A 23,104-nucleotide genomic window follows, 5' to 3' on the forward strand; every position below is an offset into this window, starting at 1 on the left:
ACCACATTGTACCTGGCCCATATGCAGAACTGAGATATCATCAGGAAGCAGTCCCTCTGGTCAGCCATGCAGAACAAAAGGGCCAAAACTTAGATTTTGCCATCATAACTCACAACTTTATCATATAAATGGGGATAATAATACCCCCATACTCTGTACCCTGTTCCCACTTGACTGCTACTTTGGTGATATAAAGTCTTTATTCTACAATATTGAAAATAATCAAAACTTAAATATAAGTTGGTGTTGGTAAAATTATATTTTGATATCTATGTTCTCTGTATTCATATATAGTCTAACTTTAGATGGTGTTGGCCGGTTTTATCTAGTTTCTATTAACCATTGTCTTAGTTCTGGCCAGTGCCCAGTGATGCTCGAAAACTATCCAAAGGACCTTGGTAAATAATGGGGCTTTTGTTGGATAATAAGCTTTTTCTATGATAAGAAAGAAAGTGTAAAAGGAACCCTGTGATTGGTAATAATGTTATACACCCTGAGCCACCGGGGTTCCTTAGCCAATCAGCTCACACTCAGAGTGTTGCCATATACAAGGGCTGTAATCTATCTTGGGGTAGGATTTTCTTCTGCGGAGCTGTTTCTCTGCATGTAAGAGAACATCCACCTGGAGTTGACTGATCACAGGGAGAATTAGATCCTAAGGCTAGGTTTAGACTATGGAATCTCCAATCGACTGCAATGTGTTCCGCCTGAGTATTTCCGCCTAAAGAATGAGCAACGCCATTCCTTAGTGGAAATTTCCAAGTGGATTTTCCGTTCACAAATTCCGAAGTGTGAATTTGTGAACGGAAACCCGTTCACTCCCCTATACATTTTAGCAAGCAGAATTTCTGCCTGCAATTTCAAAACGGAATTGCAGGCGGAAATTCCTTAGTGTGAACCTAGCCTAACAGTTGGTGTCTGAATCGGCATGTTCTTGGAGCCTGCTGTCCATACAAGCATTTCCCATCACTAAACTGATCTCAGGTCATGGATGGGTTTTGAGATGCTTTTTCTAGCTTTTCTCCACTCTGACTAGATCAGTGGTCTCCAAGCTGTGGACCTCCAGCTGTTGCACACCTACAACTAGTATGTCTGGACAGCCGATGGAGTAGCTAGATGCTTGAGTTCCTCTCTAAAGCCCCCCAATAGGATATCAGGATTTTCCCAACCTGACAACCCCTGTTCACCTTTATATGTAAGGTGAGCAGTATACCTATTTTTAATTTTTTAAATTTTTTTATTTTTTATTTTGAATGATTTTGTCCCTTTTGTTTATAGCTTATTAGTGGTATAATCTGGAATAAGACCATACTGATCTAGTGCTGCCTATGACAGCTGTAGCTGAATGTAGATCGCCATTGACTCTACTGCTGCTTAGAGTTACAGCACTAAGAAATGACGGTATTGTGACCCCAATGTCCATTTTATTCGGCCTCTCGGTTGACATTGGAGGCTTTCTTTCTTTTTTTATCTGTAGAGATGAGAGATTTATAGCTTTTACTTACCTATCAATATGAAAAATGAAGCAATTTTCAATGTCCTTTTTTATGTCTTTTCCTCTCTAGGAAGTTTTATGTTGCAGAGGATGTTATCGGGACAAAAGTCGCCCTTTGGAAATCCAATTTGATTATTGGCCTGTCCCTTGACCCTCTCACCCCTTAGATCTATTTTGCACAGATGTTTTGAGGGTTGACCGGCACAGTGATGACTCTGCCTGCATACATTGTTCATCTTCATATAGGCTCTCATTGTAGCGGAGGCCTGTCCCTGATGTATTGGGAGTATGTAGTCACGGTCACAGGGGGAATACATCAAATACACTAAGTGAGTAGCTGACATATCTATTGTGCACTCACTCTAGATATAGGCGAGTATTAATCACAAGACGTGTAAGTGTCATTAGAGTAGAATCCCTCGTAATTCATTGAGGTTAGAGAGTATATTGTGGCCCTATGACTGTGGTCATGGTTCATGTCAGTGAGCTCATTTCAGCTTATGGGCCCCTTTGGATTTGAAGGAAAATCATATTAAGTCACAAGGGAAATTGCAAAATTAGAGAAAGGAACAGTTTAAGCGGAGTTCATATTTGTGGGATTTGTTGCAGTTTTTTTGTGACTAAGCCAAGAAGGGATACAAAAGGCTTGGGATGTTTTTAAAAAAATGCAGCTTTTCTGCAGTTGGAGATTCACACAATATGGTCCTGATTTACTAAGAGTGTTGTGTAGGTTTCTTTGTGGGTTTTAATTCCCTACAATTTTTTCCCTCAGTATTTACTAAGGTTTCCCTACATTTTCCACTTTTCCTACATTTTTCTTTTTTTTACACATGCTCTGATCTGTCGGGTTTTCCTCAGCTCAAATCCACCACATTTTCTGTGGAAACCTTAGTAAATATGCAGTTTTTTGTGAAAATGTTGGGAACACACCCCTTTTCGGTGGCCACACCCCCTTTCCCCGATGACTACACCCCTTTTTCGGGTTTTCTCAGTAAAATGGAGAGTTTGTCGGGTTTTTTCAAATTTGGCGCAGACAGAATTTCTGGCGCAATGGCCAGAATCTGGCGCACAACCCGACAAAACATGTCGGGTTTACGATAGTAAATCAGGGCCATTGTGTTACAGATTTGTTGCAAAATTATTAGTGCCTATTATGTAGTTCTGAAAATTAATATAAATCAATGGATGTTGATTCTTTCCCAAAGCATTTCTGTTGCAGAATTCACAAAAGTAAAAATGTTATTGCGGATATTGACTGCTCCACTGAAATGAATAGTGAACATTTGCAACAAATTACAAGCGTACCCGTGACAGATCACCAGTGCTTAGTTTTACTGTACACATTGTAGAAATAATCAGGGGACTAAAGTTGAACATTGTGGATTGGTCTCTATAGCCTGGGTGTTATTTCTTTAATAATGTTATGGATTTTGTTATCTCCACTATATCCGGTCGATCTGATGGCTCCTCTTTAAAGGGGTATTCCAGGCAAAAACTTTTTTTTATATATCACCTGGCTCCGGAAAGTTAAACAGATTTGTAAATTACTTCTATGAAAATTTTTTTAATCCTTCCAATAGTTATTAGCTTCTGAAATTTTCTGTCTAACTGCTCATTGATGATGTCACGTCCCGGGACGTGAGTCATCAGAAAGCAGTTAGACAGAAAAAAAACAACTCAACTTCAGAAGCTAATAACTATTGCGAGGATTAAGATTTTTTAATAGAAGTAATTTACAAATTTGTTTAACTTTCCGGAGCCAGTTGATATAGATAAAAAAAAAAACGTTTTGGCCTGGAATACCCCTTTAAGAATCGGTCGCACCCTTTCTTTGTCATCGAGTCTGCACTGCTGCCAATTTACTAATTGCTATGAGTAATTGTAATTGGTATTACATAAAGCTGAAGGGATTGTTGGCAAGCACATTCACCATTACACCTTAGTATGTCTCAGGGTTTATTTTTTAACTTACACTAAAGCCTAAAGATTTTTGATCTTATTACTTGAATGTGAAATGCAGTTTCCAGTTAACAGATAACGTATAGAGTTACATAAGCTTAACCAAGGAGGCATGGAAGGCAAGGCCTGAAACGTGCCAGTGGTGGACCCCCCTGTTAAAGTGAAATACAGAAGAGTGATTGTATTTTGGATCCTAAGGTTTCACCTATTTAGTCAGTATGTTAAAGGGAACAGAACTCCAGGGAACTGAAATGATCAGACACTTATCCCCTATGCACAGGATCTGGGATAAGTGTCTGATCGCAGGGAGTCCAACCACTGGAACCCCCCGCGTTCTCTTGTACAGGGCCCCCAGCTACCTATGGGTCCTCGCCACGCTCCGGCCCCCAGTTTTCTGATCAGCCAATCGCCAACCGACGCGATGTCCCGCCTCAGCCAATGATTGGCTGAGTGAGCCGTCGCTTGCTCTCGTCCAAGAAGGTAAGAGGCTGGATCGCTCCAAGGACAGGTAAGTATCCGAGGCCCCACACAAGAGATCGCAGGGGGATCCTGTGCATATTGTATAAGTGGCTTATAAATTAAGTTCCCTAGAGTACCCCTGTACGTTTTCTATCCATTTTGGCTGGGGATATCTGGGTTGTGACTTTGTTAGATGAGTTCAGCTAATGTTGCCTAGTCTTTCACAGAAAAGTGGGCAAACACAGGTCTTGCCTCCTAAGTCCTTGAGATAGTGAAAAGAACAAATTGGTTACCACTTTGGACGTGCAGAATGATTTTCTAATATGAATCTATTCAACTATTGGCACACTGGCACTTTGTACAATTAATAAAGTCATGGCTAAACCTTAATGGTTGGCCACTCAGCTGGTATCTGGTATAACTGAGAAACAATTGGATAGAATATGCAACAAATTGGCAGAAGTGGTCAGATCAAGGACATAGTTACATAGTTACATAGTTACATAGTTAGTACGGTCGAAAAAAGACATATGTCCATCAAGTTCAACCAGGGAAATAAGGGGTAGGGGTGTGGCGCGATATTGGGGAAGGGATGAGATTTTATATTTCTTCATAAGCATTAATCTTATTTTGTTCCAGGAATGTATCTAATCCTGTTTTAAAGCTGTTAATTGTTCCTGCTGTGACCAGTTCCTGAGGTAGACCGTTCCATAAATTCACAGTCCTCATGGTAAAGAAGGCGTGTCGCCCCTTGAGACTAAACTTTTTCTTCTCCAGACGGAGGGAGTGCCCCCTCGTCCTTTGGGGGGGTTTAACCTGGAACAGTTTTTCTCCATATTTTTTGTATGGGCCATTTATATACTTATATACGTTTATCATATCCCCCCTCAACGTCTCTTCTCAAGACTAAACAATTGTAACTCCTTTAATCGCTCCTCATAGCTAAGATGTTCCATGCCCCATATTAGTTTAGTCGCGCGTCTCTGCACCCTTTCCAACTCCGCAGTGTCCCTTTTATGGACAGGTGACCAAAACTGAACAGCATATTCCAGGTGAGGCCGTACCAATGCTTTATAAAGGGGGAGTATTATGTCCCTGTCCCTTGAGTCCATGCCTCTTTTGATACATGACAATATCCTGCCGGCTTTGGAAGCAGCAGCCTGACATTGCATGCTATTCTGTAGTCTGTGATCTACAAGTACACCCAGATCCTTCTCTACCAGTGACTCTGCCAGTTTAATCCCCCCTAAGACATACGATGCATGCAGGTTATTAGTACCCAGATGCATAACTTTACATTTATCCACATTGAACCTCATTTGCCAAGTGGATGCCCAGACACTTAGTCTATCCAAGTCATCTTGTAACTTATGCACATCCTCTATAGACTGTACTGTGCTACAAAGCTTGGTGTCATCTGCAAAGATAGAAACAGAGCTGTTAATACCATCCTCTATATCATTGATAAATAAATTAAACAACAGCGGTCCCAGTACTGAACCTTGGGGTACACCACTAATAACCGGGGACCAATCAGAGTACGAATCATTGACCACCACTCTCTGGGTACGATCCATGAGCCAGTGTTCAATCCAGTTACAAACTAAAATTTCCAAACCCAAAGACCTTAACTTACCTGTCAGACGTCTATGAGGGACAGTATCAAATGCTTTAGCAAAATCCAGAAACACTATATCCACAGCCATTCCTCTGTCAAGGCTTCTACTCACCTCTTCATAAAAGCAAATTAGATTGGTTTGACAACTTCTATCCTTAGTAAACCCATGCTGGCTATCACTTATAATACAATTATCCCCTATGTATTCCTGTATGTAATCCCTTATAAGTCCTTCAAACAATTTACCCACAATGCACGTTAAACTTACCGGTCTATAGTTTCCTGGGGAAGACCTAGAGCCCTTTTTGAAGATTGGCACCACATTCGCCTTGCGCCAGTCCCTTGGCACAATACCAGACACCAGAGAATCTCTAAATATCATGAACAGGGGTACAGATATTACTGAACTTACCTCTCTAAGAACTCTTGGGTGTAGTCCATCCGGCCCTGGAGATTTGCTTACATTTATATCACTTAACTTACCTTGTACCATCTCTACATTAAGCCAGTTCAGTACATTACATGATGTGTTACCAGCACTGACCTGGCCAATGTCAGCTCCTTCTTCCATAGTGTATACAGAACTAAAGAACCCATTCAGTAGCTCCGCCTTCTCTTGATCGCCTGTGACAACCTCCCCATTATCATTATTAAGGGGTCCTACATGCTCTGTCCTTGGTTTTTTTGCATTTATATATCTAAAAAAATATTTAGGATTAGTTTTGCTTTCTTTGGCCACCTGTCTCTCATTTTGAATTTTTGCTGTTTTTATTACATTTTTACAGATTTTATTAAGCTCCTTGTACTGTTTAAATGTTATAGCTGACCCATCAGATTTGTATTTTTTGAAGGCTATTTTTTTGTTGTTTATTGCTCTTTTAACATCATGTGTCAGCCATGTAGGATTTAGTTTTAATCGTTTATATTTGTTCCCCTTTGGTATATATTTAGCTGTATAGTTATTTAGAGTTGATTTAAAGATGTCCCATTTACCTTCTGTATCAGTATTTGAGAACACCTCCCCCCAGTCTATGTCCTGTAGTGCAGCCCTCAGCCCAGGGAAATTTGCCTTTTTAAAGTTATATGTTTTTGCTTTCCCCGCCTGTCTTTGTTTTCTACATTTTAAGTCAAAAGTAACTATATTGTGGTCGCTATTACCAAGGTTTTCCCTCACAGTTACATTACCAACCAGCTCTGCGTTGTTGGAAATGATCAGATCCAACAAGGCATCACTTCTTGTTGGGTCCTCCACAAACTGGCCCATAAAATTATCCTGCAATAAATTTAGGAATTGTCGCCCCTTTGTAGTTTTAGCCAACCCCGGACCCCAATCTATATCTGGATAGTTAAAATCTCCCATTATTACCACTGTACCTGCCCGGGCAGCCCTCTCTATTTGTTTATGCAGCCGAACTTCTATCTCTTCAGTGATATTAGGGGGTCTGTAGATTACACCAAATACTATTTTTTCAGTATTTCCCTCCTTTTGTAATTCTACCCACAATGATTCCACATCCTCAGAATCATCACATACTATGGCATCGTTCACACTGACTTTCATACCACTTCTTACATACAGACAGACTCCACCACCTTTTCTGTTCATTCTATCCTTGCGAAACAATGTAAACCCCTGCAGATTGCCAGCCCAGTCATGCGAGGAGTCCAGCCATGTCTCAGTGACCCCAACTATATCAATATGTTCCTCCAGTATCAAGGCCTCAAGCTCCCCCATTTTATTTGCTAGGCATGGGACATGGGACAGCTTATTTTTTGGAGCAAAATATTGCCAGCTCGGAGAATGTGCCAAGTCTTTAACCCCTTAAGGACACATGACGTACTGGAACGTCATGTGTCCACTCCCGATCTATAACGCGGGGCCACGGCGTGGCCCCGCGTCATAGCGGGTCGGGCCCGGCCTCTAACAACGGCCGGGACCCGTGGCTAATAGCGCGCGGCATTGATCGCTGTGCCGCGCGCTATTAACCCTTTAGACGCGGCGTTCAAAGTTGAACGCCGCGTCTAAAGTGAAACCGAAAGCATGCCGGCTAGCTCAGTGGGCTGTTCGGGATAGCCGCGGTGAAATCGCGGCATCCCGAACAGCTTACAGGACAGCGGGAGGGCCCCTACCTGCCTCCTCGCTGTCCGATCGCCGAATGACTGCTCAGTGCCTGAGATCCAGGCATGAGCAGTCATGCGGCAGAATCGTTGATCACTGGTTTCTTATGAGAAACCAGTGATCAACATAGAAGATCAGTGTGTGCAGTGTTATAGGTCCCTATGGGACCTATAACACTGCAAAAAAAAAAGTGCAAAAAAAAAGTGAATAAACATCATTTAACCCCTTCCCTATTAAAAGTTTGAATCACCCCCCTTTTCCCATAAAAGAAAAAACACAGTGTAAATAAAAATAAAAATAAACATAAATGGTATCGCCGCGTGCGGAAATGTCCGAATTATAAAAATATATCGTTAATTAAACCGCACGGTCAATGGCGTGCGCGCAAAAAAATTCCAAAGTCCAAAATAGTGCATTTTTGGTCACTTTTTATATCATGAAAAAATGAATAAAAAGCGATCAATAAGTCCTATCAATGCAAAAATGGTACCGTTAAAAACCTCAGATCACGGCGCAAAAAATGAGCCCTCATACCGCCCCATACACGGAAAAATAAAAAAGTTATAGGGGTCAGAAGATGACAATTTTAAACGTATTAATTTTCCTGCATGTAGTTATGATTTTTTCCAGAAGTCCGACAAAATCAAACCTATATAAGTAGGGTATCATTTTAATCGTATGGACCTACAGAATACATATCAGGTGTCATTTTTACCGAAAAATGTACTACGTAGAAACGGAAGCCCCCAAAAGTTACAAAACAGCGTTTTTTTTTAAATTTTGTCGCACAATGATTTTTTTTCCCGCTTCACCATAGATTTTTGGGCAAAATGACTGACGTCATTACAAAGTAGAATTGGTGGCGCAAAAAATAAGCCATCATATGGATTTTTAGGTGTAAATTTGAAAGAGTTATGATTTTTTAAAGGCAAGGAGCAAAAAACGAAAATGCAAAAACGGAAAAACCTCCGGTCCTTAAGGGGTTAAAGGAACACTCCAAACACTCCGTGGCTAGGATTGGGGCTGAGATGTTAGTGCATGGCACAGAAATTCACATAACGGTAGAAGAATCTGTATCATGCACTATACCCTTTGACCCTGTCCTAGCAGTGTATCAGTGAACATAGTGTTCCTTTAAAATGAATCTGTCAGCTCAAGGAGGTGGTGCTGAAATGCAGAATGCATGCTGCCTTCCTGCCTGACCCCTCTTTACTTGGCTCTCAGAACTGAGCCCTGTACGTCAGGCAGACAAGGTGGGGTGGGGAATGGAAAGGATGTGCGTGCTTCAGTTCAGCACCGCCTCCTTGACACTTAAGCTCTGAGCATGAGCTGACAAACTCCCTTAAAATTTGGGTGTGTTGTCAGCATTCTTTAGTATCTTGCATGACTTTATCTGCTGCAAGTTGTTGAAGCTTGTGCAGATTGATTTATATATTGAACATTTTTGGTTTTATTGATGCAGCACATCTTTGTGTATTTATTCCCAGAACATTTAGGGAGTTGTCCACATAGACCCCGTATGTCTTGGACCGGTTCTTAGTAATAAGATTGCATTGGGAGTCACAGTCAGGGTATTCCGTGCAAGGTCCCACAACTCTCTTCTGAATAAATATTGACAAAGGTGGGATAATCTCTGTAAAATGTGATAGCGCTGACCTTGGCTGCTCCCCGTAAATTCCTTCTCTAGAGCAGGACACCACTTGCTCCCACCGTTTCTGTAATGTCTGTTTTTATGACTGCTTTCTGTTTTCATTGGATTTTCACATTTGACATTTAGATCATCTCATGCTGATCTTCCTTTTACTTGTAATCTGCTTATTATTCGTCTTGAGTCAGGAATTTCCTTTCTGGCACAGCACTAACGTTTAAAATACGTCTTCCTTCATAGATTAGAAATGTGCATTGTTAGGGTGACCAAGCATACACATATGTAGAGGTAGGTTGATGGTCGAATGGTCATCTGGTAAATGATCAATTCACCAACGGTGCCATACGCATTTTAGTTCATATTGGCTGGTTGAATGTGATCAGTGACACCAGGCCAAGGACTTATGGGAAGATTCATTAAAACTTGTTGCAGAGGAAAAGTCGACCAGTTGCCCATACCAACCAATCGGATTGCTATTATCATTTTTGAAAAGGCCTCTGAAAAATAAAAGAAGCAATCTGGTGGCTATGGACAACTAGTCAACTTTTCCTCAGTACAGGTCTTGATGAATCTGCCCTATGATCTTTTTTGGGGGGAATGTTCATTCATGAAAATTTTGTTCACAAATTGGTGTCTATCAGATGACCTAATTTAGATGAATATGTTCTGCCAATACGGTCATTGATAAATTTCAACAAGCGAACCTTTTGGTTGAAATCATCCACTTTAATCAATTTTGATATCATGGGTATCTTTCCTTTTGATGTGTTATTTTTTGTTCGCTCAAACAAGAAAACTTTGCCCATCTGTTGGGTGACAAGCAATATGGCTGCCATAACAGGCTCAGACTCGTAAATGGTGAATCATCTTTGATATGTAATTATACATATGCTTCTTGTCAGGTTAAGCTTTTACAGCTCTAGGAAAGAAGTTAGAAAAACAAAACAACAAACCTTTGCAGTGGATGTAATGGTGTCTATGAAAGTCTGTATTGCCAAGTCAATAAGAATTTAAGATAATAGGGTTCTAGCTGAATTTTTAAGGGTCACTGTTGTTGCAAATAACTTTCTTTTCTAACATGTTTGTAAGCCACTTAATTTACCCAAAATGAATTCTTACACCAGAAAAAAGTCTTGATCACTAGGTGTCCACTGCCTGCTGTTAGGCTCAGTCCATCTCTAGTAATGAAGAGACAAAGATGAAACACACGAACTGGGGGTGGAGCTAATTCTATGTGCAGGAAAGGAGGAGAGCGCCTAGGCTGTGTTTCAGCAAACTGTGTGTTTGTCTACCTCCTCCAGGGGATCTGAATGTTAAATCAAGGCTTCCCATTCATCTGCATCCACCTATAACATTCTGTAAACTTTTGTTTTCCAGTTACTGTAGGTGCTATCCTATGATTGGCCAGACAAGGGAAAGGAAGTGCCTGTGTGAGCAAACAGCTCAGCTATGGTCCCACCACCTGAAATGGAGAGATATCTGTGCACCATGGAGGGGACTCTCAGAGGCTCAATAAAAACAATAAGAGCACAAAAATCACCTTGTCACCACCCTAAAGGGTGATGTGTAACAAAAATAAAAAAGAAATGCACTCATGTGATAGCAGCTCGTTCCATCTATGGACAGTCATGCAGAATCTTACCAGTGGGTGGGTTGTGTCTTATTTCTGTGTTCGTGTCTGTCTGATTAAAATTAAGGTTTGATCCAGTGCCAGGAAATAATTTACTCTCTGGGTGCTGTTTTAGAGAATTGATCTAAGTGCCGGGCACATTATGTTGTATCTCTTTAATTAGTAATGAGCGGCTCTGCTGTAGCTGCCATCCCAGACACCACGCTGCCCCCCCCCCCCCACAGGAATGATTGAATTTGGAGGATTTTGCATAAAAAGTGTGCCCAGTCAGGTGAACGTTTGCAGTATTTGTGTAATTGAGATGTTTGAAAGCAACATTATCCTAAAGACAGAAGCTTTCCACCATAGCGAGAAAAAATATGACTAAATTTGTGTATGGGAAACTTATATCACATTTGTTGTTGGTTCTTCGACTGCCGCTCTATTTATTCCCTATGGGATCCCTGAAGATAGCCTAGTATGGGGCCGTCTAAGTGATTGGACACCATTACTTATCACTATCAAGGATGCAGGCCTCTTAATATTAAAGGGGTATTCTTATTGAAGTTATCTAGCGGATCAGCGGGGGTTGACCACTTGGGTCCCCACCAATCCAGAGATCTCAACAAAATTGTGCCAGCACTAGCTGTATACATGCCACCGCTCCATTTATTTGGAGGACTTTCGTTGTTCTTGGAATCGTCTCCTAATCTGTTCCAATTCAGAATACTCCTTTTAAAGGAAATGGTCAGGTTGAACATTCTGTGGAATCTGCAGATCATGTGATAGCGCAGAAGAAGCTGAGGAGATTGATCTATAGCTGTGTAAGAAGTTTCTGGATAACTTCTTGTTCTATTCATGTAACTCTGCTCATTCTGGGCTAAGTTGAGGTGTGGGGGGAAAGCTAATGAGTTTGCATATATAAAGAGCTGTCAATCACTGAATAGGACCGCCCATATGACTACTTTATGCCAACATGAACAGAGGTTTACATAAATAATTGACAAGTTATCCTGGCATGCCTCCCACAACGCTATATATCAGTCTGTTTGGCTCCTCCTGCACTGTGACCTACTTAAGACTGTTTTCAATGTGACCCATCCCCTTTAAATGGGCACTGTCACTAAAAAAATAAATCAAAAAAAGTTTTCATTGGTTAGGGTCTCAATGCTGAGACCTCTACCAGTTGGGGGGGTGGGACGTGCAGGCACATGAGCTCCAAGAGCCTGACCGATCAAAACTTTTGACATGTGTCTCTGTCAAAATTCTTTTTCTTTAAAGGGGTACTCCGCTGCTCAGCGTTTGGAACAAACTATTCCAAATGCTTGAGCCAGCGCCAGGCTTGTGATGTCATGCCCCACCCCTTCAATGCAAGTCTATGGGAGGGGCGTGATGGCTGTCACGCCCCCTCCCATAGACTTACATTGAGGGGGCAGGGCATGACCTCATGAGGGTGTGGGGCTATGACGTCACAAGCTCCTGGTGCCAGCTCCAGTGTTAGGAACAGTTTTGTTCCAAATACTGAGCAGCGGAGTACCCCTTTAAGTGACCGGGACCCTTTAAGTATTAAAACACTTTTTGTTATAGAAGTGATTTGTTTCTGGCTATCCGTGAGTTAACAGGATGCCAATACTCAGATTTCTACTCATTTGAGCACCTGTAACGCCTTATCCGGGGTCTCCAATGACCTCTGATCCGGCATCTCGGACCTCAGAGCTCCTCGTCTGCTGTCTCTCCGGAATGTATTATGACCACAGGTATTGGCACATGACTAGTCTGAGACTTTTTACACCAGACTGAGATTTTGCCCTATACACAGTATGTGGAGCGATAAGGGAAATCCAGACATCGTGCTGTCTGTACACCAGAAACCCAGAGTCTCTTTATGACCGGGATTTACGAGCTGCCTGTCAATCTCTGGAGGAGAGAAATGTTGGCGTGTTTACTACCTCTGAGTCCTGGCGCCTATGTTTTTACTTCTGCTTCATAGATTTCTGTGATATTATATGGATGAACACGTCCTGCATCTCTGTTGCAGTGATATCTGTGGTTTATTGGGTCATTACAGGAGCATAAATGGTTCTGCAAGAATAATAGCTAAGCTTTATTTAAAAATGAAGCATTAAATCCAAAGCGTTTACTTGGCTCTGCGTGATTCATGTTGCCTTACATTAAAGGGAATCTGTCAGCACTTGGACATAAAGCGATTTGCTGACCGTGTTACTTATCTGTGCACTAATGCTGATCCTACTTTTTCTGTAATTTACCATGTTTTGTAAATTTATAAAACAGGTTTATTTGTTTTTCACTTATTTCCCACTCTCTCTTTCTTCATGAATATTAATTAGATAAACAACTCACCGCGCAGGCGCCACCTTGTGCATCAATGGGCGCAGGCGCAATATTTTAATGTAGAACTCGCACAGAAGGACGGACCTCATTAGTATTCAAGGAAGGAGGGGTAAATAAGTGGAGTGGTGTGCCAGGCCGTGGCATTGATGTAGCTAGCCAACACCTTTTTGACTCTTCAAGTTTACAAAACACTGGGAGCTGGGAGAGTGCCATTAGAAGTCTATGGGGCCGTCCATTACAACTGGACAACTCTATCACAGCGAGGAAGTGAGGTGCACACTCGTCTTAATGATCGTGGGGGTCCCGGCACTGAGAACCTGTCCGATCAAAACATTTGACGTGTCATAAGTTTTCTTTCCAAATGACAGTGACACTCTAATGGATGAATTAACACAAATAAATATGGGGTGAATTCACACAAATGAAATACATAAATGTGAGGATTTCCGGCAAAATCTGTGGCGAAACATTTCCACTGCACCTTGAACGGAGACTAAGGGCCCTACTACAAGGGGCGATTACGGACTGCTCACTTCATTCTGACCTGTCAAAAAATAATCGCTCTTTGGTCACACAAGTCTCCCAATGTATTAAGGGATGTGTGGCCCATGAATGATGGCGGCAATTGGCTGCATAAATGATCAGGCGGGGGTGGGGTGGATGAATGCTCTGCTCCTTGCTACACACGACTTCCGAGTGTAGCAAGGCAGCGGCACCTGCACTCAACACCTTTTGTGTGAACTCAGAGAGGAGGGAGATACAGAGCAGCCTTCAGTGATTGGCTAAAGAGACACAGCACAGCAGACTCAGGGAGGAAATTCATGCATAATGAGTGAATACGGGCTAAGTGCTTTCCTCAAACACGCTCCTTCCTGAGCAGTGGATATTAGGGTGAATAAGCAGCAAATCTGAGGGCCAAATACACAATTTGTGAGCCAAATACACAAGATAAACACATAACATGACATGTAAACGATCTGTATGATCTATTAAGTAACATATATAAGCATGTTTGTCTTGTGATAGGACAGGTACGCTTCAACAACTCAAAGACACACAGTGTGGAGTAGATCAGATTGTTTGTTTCTTTTAATTTAAGAGGGCTTTTTAAAAATGAAAGAAGCGATCTGATTGGGTGCTATGGGTAACTGGACAACTTTTCCTCTGCACAAAGTTACCAAAGCTCCCGCTGTGACTTCATGCGGTGGCCTTTAGTTTGTGCTGTTTTTAGATTATAATTTTTTTTTAATTTGTTTTAATCTTTAATCAGATTTATCATCTTGCTCCTGTTATTGTAACGATTGCAAGATTAGATTAGGATGTTCTCCAGAGAATGCAGAACCAACCATTTGTTTATTGGGTGTCCTGGACATCAGCACTGCAGGGAGCTGGATTTACTGTACGGTCCAATCCAGGTCAGTGTAAGTGCGCCAGCCTGGGTTTAACCTGGGTTTAACCTTATTTCGGTGGGTTTTATTACCCTAATCTTGCATAAAAATTACACATCAGATGCGTGTGATATAGATGGATAAAGTAACAGACATTAAAGGGGTTATCCAGGAATCGAAAAAGAGATAATTTATTTAAAAAAAATAAAAAATAAAAACTCTCCCTGTCTGTCTCCAGGTTGGGTGTGGTTCTGCAGCCCTGTTCCATTTGAAGTGAATGGAGTCAAAATGTAATACCACACCCAATGTGGAGACAGACAGGGAGCGGTCTTTGAAAGAAAATAGGTGTTTTTCGATTCCTGGATATCCCCTTTAACCTGTTACCTACCTTACATTACATGCATGAAGGTGTCTAGAGAATTCTGTAATTCATCAGACAGAAATGGACCGTCAGCTCTGCGGTCTTGTATGCAGAACGGTCTTCCTGTAGTACATGTTTATTTGGAAGGTGAGAGCCCACGTTATATAATGTCTATATTTCTATTACTGACTCAGACACAGCGCCACACTTGTCCATGGGTTAGGGTTGGTATTGCAGCATATCTCCATGAATGAAATAAAATTGTAATACTAGACATTCCATGGAACAGGGTTTCCCAACCAGGGTGCCTCCAGATGTTGCAAAACTACAACTCCCAGCATGCCCGGACAGCCTTTGGCTGTCCGGGCATGCTGGGCGTTGTTGTTTTGCAGCAGATGGAGGCACTGTGGTCGGGAAACACTGTGCTGATGAATTGCATGGTTGGAACTCGCCAATTGGTAGGATGGGCCAAACTCTTATGAATGTTTTATACCTAACCTGAAGCTTAACAATGGCTTTTGTTACTGCAAGAAAATAACAAATATGGATTCATCGTGTTGGTGACACGTACACAAAGATATTACACAGTAGAATGCTTCTGTTTTACTGATGTGATTAGGAGCTTATCCATGTCAGAAGCTCAAGCGTCCTTAGAGACTAATTGTCATTATGCAAAACTTTTTACATGTCATGTCAAATCTTTTGATTGGTGGGTGCATGAGTGTTCAGACCTCCGCCGATCAAGAGAGAGAGCCAGGAAAAGTCTGCACTGCTGCGTGTTCCTCTCCCTGTCTCTAAGGATAGGATGGAGTATCTGCTCACTGAGGGATCAGGTTAACTGTAGACCAGAGCAGTATATAAGGGGTAGAAGATAGGTACAGAGTTAGACCGCAACAGAGAGAGACACAAATGCTGTCGATCTAGAGGGAAATTTATCAAAACCTGTGTAGAGGAAGAGTGATGTGGTGACCCGTAGCAATCAATCAGTTTGCTTCTTTCATTTAAAAAAAAAAAAAAAAAGTCTCTGAAATATGAAAAAATCAATCTGAGAAAATTTTAAAAACTGTTTCAGCTCAACTGAGTGCAATGTGCTCGGCGGTACTCAATAGAATAAAAAGGGGAAAAAAGGGAGTGTTCAGCCAGCACTGTTAAAAAGGCTTCATTTATTATATTCTATTAAAAGTCCATATAGGAAGGCAAGTATTTAAAGGGGTACTCCGCCTCTAGACATCCTATCCCCTATCCAAAGGATAGGGGATAAAATGCCTGATCGCGACCCTCGCGATCTCTGTGCAGCACCCGGCGCACACGCCCCTCAATGCAAATCTATGGGAGGGGCATGTGCTCGTGACGTCACAACCTCTGCCGCCCGTTCCTAGGGTTCGGTACAAAATGTTCCGAATGCTGGGGCAGCGGAGTACCCCTTTAAGAAAGAATAATCAGACGAAAATACAGTGGGTATAGCATGGAAAGAGCCCAAAGTACACCAACGCGTTTCAGGTTGAATAACCTTTAGTCATTGTAGGATATGAAATGTAATGTATGCACACAGTGGTGGAGATTTATCAAGACATATGCTGAGAAAACCTTGACCAGATAACCATAGCAACCAATCAGACCAACCAATCTGACTGGTTGCTATGGACAACTGCACCACTCATCCTCTACACAGGTTTTGATACATTTCCTCTCTAGTGTTTTAACTTACCCCACTTTCACTGCTTAGGGCTATTCTATAATGTCCTTCTCAGTGTGTTCTATAAAGACATAGGGATCCCCACTTCTGTGTTTGTGCAGTGTATGGGAAACATCAGAACAGCTAGTCTACACCCAGTAGCTTAGGGACAACTGTAATTTAGAGAAGTGGGAGATTGAGAAAACTGGTGAAAGTACCACAATAGGCATATACCCGGTAAGACCCCCAAAACAAGTGTTGACATCATTGGAGGGGTGTTGTAATCTGTGGTGGTACAAATGGGGATTGAGTTATAAATACTGGTCATTGCATTTGCACCAGATAGAGGTGACCCCTGTCTTGATGATGCCATAAAAGTTGGTTGTTTAGAATAAAGACTGTTTGGTCTCTTAAAACGTATCCACTTCTCAACATAATCAGACCACAGGTGTGCACGTAATGGGTGGCTATATATATGGTCTCTTAAAACCCCAGTACATGGGATGAGGTCATGAAGGGGGATATAAATGGTTGTCCAATTTAAGGCCCTAGAATTGATGGAGATATCACCAGGGATGGTGTGACAGGCGCTGACATTACAAGGTGTCCTCTCCCTATAAATGGAGCAATGGGACCTCCGGCTCCTGTCTCTGTGTGCACTTCTTTATGGCTCCAGGCTCCATATCATGCAAAAAATGAAATGGATGTGACATCATTGTCTTTATGATGTCATCATGGGGATCATGAATTGCATGAGCTTTTCCTTGTCCCCCACTGGACCTGTTCATCCTGCTCCAGCATTGTTGTCTGGACACGTGACCCACCCAGCTGTGACCTCATTGGGGTAGACACTGAAGCCTGGAATACAGACCCACCTCCACCAGTGATTGGCTGAGAAGTCACTTCCTGTGTTTTCAGAGGTCACCAGGAAGTGCTGATCAGCTGGGACTGGGCACTGGCGGCACAGCAAAGCTGCGGGTTTGTCCAGGGAGGTTTATAGCTTCTATTTTATCTGTAAGCCTGAGCTCAATCCCACAATCCCTTTACATGTTAGTATAGTATTTCTGGAGAACCTCATTAATATCTGTAATAAAACCGATGCCAGGCCGAGTACAATAATATCTGTGTTTTCTTTGTAAGGGAACAGCTGTATTTCTGATCACATGCATTTAGACATGGGCTATTTTCAGATTTCTGGGCGTGAATGGAAACCTAGGGGAAATTTTAGATTGTAAGCTCTGTTGTGGGAAGTGGCTGATGTGAATCAATGCCTCTTCTGTAATAACCCATGATGGCAATCATACTTCCGTCTCCCCCTTCTATATGATGCCATTTATCATGATGAATCTACCTTGGTTCATAGTTCGGTTACCCAGAGCAACCAAACTTTTATGGCGCTAAAGGGGCTTCATCTCAGTACCGAGTATACTGAGAATTATTTTTTTTATTTTAGCACAAAGCTGCGTGCAACAAAACTAAACGTGAAAGGGTTTGAAGACTTCCCGAATGCATTGTAAATACGTGAATTCTTATTGTATCCCTCTACAGTGCTGCAGAATGTTAGTGCTATAGAAATGAATAAAATGAAGTCGGTCAGCCATATTCCACCATATGTGACCTCCATGAGGTGGATAATAATAGAGGCATACAGAGCATGGCGGGAATTATCAAAAGATGGCAACAACAAGGGGGGAATTTATCATTGGTTTTAGGCTCCTTTCACACTGCCGTTTGTGCCCGGTAGGCGACGTCCGTTAGTAAGATAGCGGGAGAATAATTTGTGCATGCCACTACTTTTTCTCCCGCAATCTTTTCCCGCAATAACGGGACTTATAACGGACGTTAGAGGAATCCCATTCAAGTGAATGTGATCCGCTTTTTCCGCTATGACTCCAGTTGGGCTCCGTTACAATAACAGACGTTAAGGACGGTCAAAGTGGAGGAAAAAAAAAAGAAGCCCTTAATGAGGCCACTTTCTTAGTGTTTTTATGGTGTTGATTTGTTGCATGATTCTCAGTTGCTTTTTAGAGACTTTTCATTGCGACTTTTGCCTTAGATTTTTCTAAAATTGTTTAGCTATGGCATAGTTTTTATTTTTATTTTTTTTTGCAATATCATAGCAATTACTGGTTGTGGACAGCGTTTGTAAAAATGTGCACGTTTTGGCGCAATGGGTTAAAAGTTGCAGAGAAAGAATTATACAAAGTGATGCATTGACGTGCAATTAAAAATAAAATCTAAACTAGCACTATATATCTCATTTGCCGAATGACCATTAAAGGGGTATTCCGGCTTTATACATCTTATCCCCTGTCCAAAGATGTACGATCGCAGGGGTCCCGCCGCTGGGACTTCCACGATCTTTGTGCAGCCCCCTCGTGACATCACGCCACACCCCCTCCATTCACGTCTATGGGAGGGGCATAATGGCCATCACGCTGCTACCCATACACATGAATGAAGGGGGGCGTGACGTGATGTCATGAGGGGGGCGTGGCTGTGACGTGACTTCTTGGAGGCAGCACCCGGCACAGAATGCCGGGGGCTGCACAGAGATTGCTGGGGTTCCAATGGCGGGACCCCTGCGATCATACATCTTATCCCCTATACTTTGGATAGGGGATAAGATTATGTACACATTACCATCACACAAATTAAAGGTGCAGAAAAATCGTTCATCTACGCCACTCATGATAAAGTCCCCCCCCCCCCCCCCCCCCCCACCCACCCCAGAGCAGTGATCCCATACTACAGCTATTGAAAAAGTACAACTCCCAACATACCTTGACAGCCATGCTAGTGGGAATTGTAGTTTTTGGAACAGCTGCATAGGAATAGATTTGGGATCAGTGACTTGGAGCTTTCTGCGATAAAATGGAATGCTCTAAATCACTGGTTTCCAAACTGTGGTTCTCCAGATGTTGCAAAACTACAACCCCCAGCATACTGGAAGTTGTAGTTTTGCAGTTTGGAGACCACAGCAACACTATAGAGGCAAATACTGTTATTACTGTAAATACTGACGTTCTCCTCGCTGCAGATCAAGACGGCACTGTTCAGCCCAGGTGCTGCGGATAGTTCATTCAATGTAGTGATCAATGATCTGTGTAATGACATGCATCCTAGCCTCATCCTTAGGGTGGTGAATGCAGCAAGCTACAGTTCAGATTGAAAGTCCAACATTTACCCCAGGACATCCTCATGGACGACACCAGCTGATTTCTGTATGTATTGTTATCTTATCTTTTCTCTTATCACTTATTATGGTTGTGTATGTTTTTATTGCTCACACCAGGTGACCTTTACAGTTTTACAGTTTCTGCTCTGCAACTGCAGATTTGGTGCCATTTGTGCAGCAGCTTTGCAGTGAAAACCAGGTGGGGATCATAATAAATTAAATAAAATTAAGAACAGATGCTGCTTCTACTTGGACCGCTCAGAAATGCATTTTCAAGTGAAACCTACAGAAAGAATAGACAATTCAGACGCCAGATTTGGGATTCCACCGTGTACAGTGCAGCAGGATCCCTTGAAATCAATGGGAATCAGCAGAATGTTTGCTGGAATAGTCCACACGGACATTCCACAATGTGAACATAGATTCACAGTTCTTCACAGGTCATTTGGTTCTGCTTCATTACTCATAATTAAGGCCTTGATGTAATTAATTAGCTCTAACTTCATCAGCTGATTCTGATGTGAACAGTCCACAAGCTAGTTGGAGACTTATCTATTGTATGTGGGTGAAGGTTGTCGGCCCCAGGAGCATTGTTAATGATGGAGAGTGCTGCTGTGTGATGCTCGGAGATTAAAATGCGTGGCATGTGTCATGTACATTATAATTTGCCTTTTTTTGTACCTTGCTGAGTTTAGCAATCTCTGCTGAAGGGTTATCTCTTCACCCACCTTGGCATTTGTTCATATGGCTCTATTGTTTGTTTCTAGATTAGGGGCCTTCCCTATGCAATTGTCTTCCTGTGACATCATATTTGTGCCCAGCCATTGTATAGTGTGACCTTTTAGATTTTAACCCTTTTATGTGCATTGCTGCCAATGTGCTCGGACCAAAAGTATCTGATCGTAGCATTACATTGCTCTGTGTAAATAGATTAATATATATCTTTCTGATCAGGTTACCAAAGACTCTGAGAAATCATCTTGATGCAAAATTCTTCATCTGCAAGATTTTTGGTTTGTTTCATATTTTGGAAACCAAACTGTATTGTTCCAGAGACTGTTGGTATTATAGCCTTTTGAACACTTCCTTAAAGGGGTACTCGGCCCCCAGACATCTTATCCCCTATACAAAGGATAGGGGATAAAATGTCTGATCGCGGGGGTTTCACCGCTGGGGACCCCTGCAATCTCCCTGCTGCACCCGGTGTTAGTTTAGAGCGTCTGGTGCAGTGCCGGAGGCTCGTTACAGCCACGCCCCCTCAATGCATGTCTATGGGCCTTCACGCCCACTCCCATAGACTTGCTTTGAGGGGGCATGGCCGTGACGTCACGAGCCTCCATCCCGCATCGCCAATCATCCGGCATGGAGCGAAGTTTGCTCATTGCACCGGATATCTGTGGGACCACAACCGAGATCACGGGGGTCCCGCCACTGGGGATAAGATGTCTAGGGGGCGGAGTATGCCTTTAAGGTGCCCATACAACTTAGACTAAAGTCGGCTAAACCTTTGGCAGGTGCATGCGGCTGTCTGTATGGTGGCCTCCTGCCTCTTCACTGACAGATGATGTCCGTGGACAGAGGGGTTGGCATGTTGGATTTTCACAGCCCAACCATATTATTCTGGGAGAGATAAAGCGCCAAAGTGATCTGGCTACAGATTATCCCTCCCCTCCCTATAGAGAACATATGAACATTAGGCTATGATGCACGTTATTGTGTATGAGAAGATTGGGAGACATAATTTATGGCTATCTTTAGCCCACCTACTTATGTAGGTTATTTTTAAAGTTCACCACAGTTTAACGTTCCTTTCGCTTGTTGAACATTCCTACATAATACAGTACATTGGCCCTTATGCTTAATCAATGTTTATTAAATAAGTTTTACCAATAGCATAACAAACAATCAAAAGTACTTTGGCCCTAATAAATTAGTATGATTGGATATACTGCTCTATGCTATGGGATTTTAGCACCACATGGATTGAATCCTATCTCGTACCTGTGTCCATACAGTCTCTTGGTCCAGTGTGCAGTGTGTGGATGCTATGATATGTTGGTAACTGTGTGGACTGCTGTGTCTGCCTTGCGCCTTATAAACCCGTAGTGTTATATTAGGGTCCATTCATACTTTCTTTACAATTTCATTTTAAATATGTAAATTGTTTTATGCCTATGGCATCTTTTCATTATGCAGGATCCATATTGGTACTGTTTTTAGTGCCTAGAAGTCAGTCGGTTGAATTTAAAAATAGATTTGTTCAAAGGTATTCCAGGAAAAAACTTTATATATATATATATATATATATATATATATATATATATATATATATATATATATAGATATAATCAACTGGCTCCAGAAAGTTAAACAGATTTGTAAATTAAAGAATATAGAATATAATCACTGCTCTAAGATTTCACCTACAAAAGGTGCATAATGATATTTCAAGGATTGCAAAATTGGAATAAAATTTACATTTATTAAAAATGTCAATATAAAAAATATAATTAAATATATATCTTGGCACTAATATAGGAATAAACCACCACTGGGCCCTAGTGGGGATATTCACACAATATGTACATTTTAGAACATTATTCACATTTCTGGAGAATACTAAATTGGCATCAATCTAATAGTCCGGCATCCAATGGTTCAATATAGTGGCAGGCAATGTGGTAAGTATGGTCGTAAATGTAAATGTTTGTAAATGTATGGTCCGATCTGTAAATTACTTCTATTAAAAAATCTTTATCCTTTCAATATTTATCAGCTGCTGAAGTTGTGTTTTTCTTTTCTGTCTGGCAACAGTGCTCTCTGCTGACATCTCTGCTTGTCTCGGGAACTGCACAGAGAAGAAAAGGTTTGCTATGGGGATTTGCTTCTAAACTGGGCGGTTCCCGAGACAGGTGTCATCAGAGAGCACTTAGACAGAAAAGAACAACTCAACTTCAGCAGCTCATAAGTACTGAAAGGATTAAGATTTTTTAATAGAAGTAATTTACAAATCTGTTTTACTTTCTGGAGCCAGTTGATATATAAAATTTTTTTTTTTCCTGGATAACCCCTTTAACCCCTTAAGGACTCAGCCCATTTTGTCCTTAAGGACTCAGAAAATTTAATTTTTACGTTTTCATTTTTTCCTCCTTGCCTTCTAAAAATCATAACTCTTTTATATTTTCATCCACAGACTATTATGAGGGCTTGTTTTTTGCGCGACCAGTTGTCCTTTGTAATGAC

The 23,104-nt window shown here is 41.7% G+C and overlaps 1 protein-coding gene across 6 annotated transcripts in view; it reads left to right on the forward strand.

The window, feature by feature from the left end:
• RASAL2 (RAS protein activator like 2) overlaps positions 1 to 23,104 on the forward strand; it is a 394,529-nt gene that overhangs the window by 55,253 nt on the left and 316,172 nt on the right. The window lies entirely within an intron of this gene.

Source organism: Hyla sarda, chromosome 7 (genome assembly GCF_029499605.1).
Source record: "Hyla sarda isolate aHylSar1 chromosome 7, aHylSar1.hap1, whole genome shotgun sequence".
NCBI classification, from domain to species: Eukaryota; Metazoa; Chordata; class Amphibia; order Anura; family Hylidae; genus Hyla; species Hyla sarda.